Source organism: Bison bison, unplaced genomic scaffold (assembly GCF_000754665.1).
Source record: "Bison bison bison isolate TAMUID 2011002044 unplaced genomic scaffold, Bison_UMD1.0 scf7180017864505, whole genome shotgun sequence".
Classification (NCBI taxonomy): domain Eukaryota; kingdom Metazoa; phylum Chordata; class Mammalia; order Artiodactyla; family Bovidae; genus Bison; species Bison bison.
The window spans coordinates 950,536-952,609 of NW_011495062.1; positions in this window are offsets into that span (position 1 = coordinate 950,536).

Below are 2,074 nucleotides of genomic sequence, written 5' to 3' on the forward strand. Positions count from 1 at the left end.
AATTATTAGGGATTTGATTTAGTTCATACCTGAATGGTCTAGTGGTTTTCCCTACTTTCTTCAATTTCAGTCTGAATTTGGCAATAAGGAATTCATGATCTGAGCCACAGTCAGCTCCCAGTCTTGTTTTTGCTGACTGTATAGAGCTTCTCCATCTTTGGCTGCAAAGAATATAATCAATCTGATTTCAGTGTTGGCCATCTGGTGATATCCACGTCTAGAGTCTTCTCTTGTGTTTTTGGAAAAGAGTGTTTTCTATGACCAGTGCATTCTTTTGGAAGAACTCTATTAGCTTTTGCCATGCTTCATTCTGTACTCCAAGGCCAAATTTGCCTGTTACTCCAGGTGTTTCTTGACTTCCTACTTTTGCATTCCAGTCCCTTATAATGAAAAGGACATTTTTTGGGGGGCATTAATTCTAGAAGGTCTTGTAGGTCATCATAGAACTGTTCAACTTCAGCTTCTTCAGCATTACTGGATTACCATGACATTGAATCGTTTGCCTTGGAAACGAACAGAGATCATTCTGTCGTTTTTGAGATTGCATCCAAGTACTGCCTTTTGGACTCTTCTGTTGACTATGATGGCTACTCCATTTCTTCTAAGGGATTCTTGCCCATAGTAGTATATATAATGGTCATCTGAGTTAAATTCACCCATCCAAGTCCATTTTATTTGGCTGATTCCTAAAATGTCGACGTTCACTCTTGTCATCTCCTGTTTGATCACTTCCAATTTGCCTTGATTCGTGGACCTAACATTCCAGGTTCCTATGCAATATTGCTCTTTACAGCATCAGACCTTGCTTCCATCACCAGTCACATCCACAACTGGGTGTTGTTTTTGCTTTGGCCTCGTCTTTTCATTCTTTCTGGAGTTACTAAGATTAGTACATGTTAGATATACAAATATAATAATTTGATCAGAGTTAAGATCTCTGAAACAAAAGGGAACAGTCAAGAGCATAGTGGATTACAGTAAGAAAATCCATCTTGATTTGTTAATGTATTAGAGGGCTTATTGATATAAGAGGTGTTAAGGGGTAGAGAATGCCATACAAAGAAGAGACTGGTTAGACAGATGAGTGCTGGACTTCCAGGACAAGGATATGGGAGTGGATGGCCAGTAGTTTTCCAAGTAGTTCCAAGACCCACCTATAATACTTCATTGCTGTCAGTAGATAAACTACCAGAGTTTATAAATTACTTCCTTTTTATGTGCCAAGCTGAATTTATAGTCATCCTTAAGAAAACAGCTCTTGTTAGCACTTATCTAAGAGGCAGTATAGCCTAATGGTTAGAAAGATGCTCACTGGAGCAGATAGCCTGGCTTTAAATCTTGGATCTCCTACCTATCAACAGATGTATAGTCTTGGGCAAGTTCTTTAACCTCTCTGTGCCTCACCTGTGCCTCATCATAGAATTTGGAGTAATAATAATATTTCATAGGGATGTTATGAATTCAATATGTTAATATATGCAAAGTTCTTAACAACAGCATCTGACACATAGTATGTGCTACAAAGACATTAGTAATTGCTGTTACTATTATCATCATCATTATTCTTGAGTTAGGGGGAGAGGAAATTTCTTTCCCTGTGCAAAATTTGTGCATACCCAGATGGAAGTATGTCACTCATTTGAATATCATATGCTCCATATATTGAAGGAGAAGAAAGCTTAAAATCTGTCATTCTAAAGACTCAGCAGTCCAGGATGGAGTCGTCGATAAGACAGTGGCAAGGAAAGTGAATTGAAATGCTTTCTGAGATATTTTGTCTGGAAATAGAGACCCCTTACAAGATTGCTGCGCCTGTCTTGTTGAAGTCTGATTGCATGTGGATTGGTCTTCAAATAATACACAAGTAAATATATCTCAATGCACTTCCATAAGAAATGAGCATTCATCTGTGGGTTGTTAGTTTTCCAATTGCAGTACAAAGATTTAAGCCATATTTAGGATTCAATATATCCATCATAAAAGCTAATCTTTCCTAATGCCCATTTTTACCCAAGTACAGTGCATAATTAAATGCTAGCACTGAGAAGCACTGTATTTAGAAAAGAACAAGGCA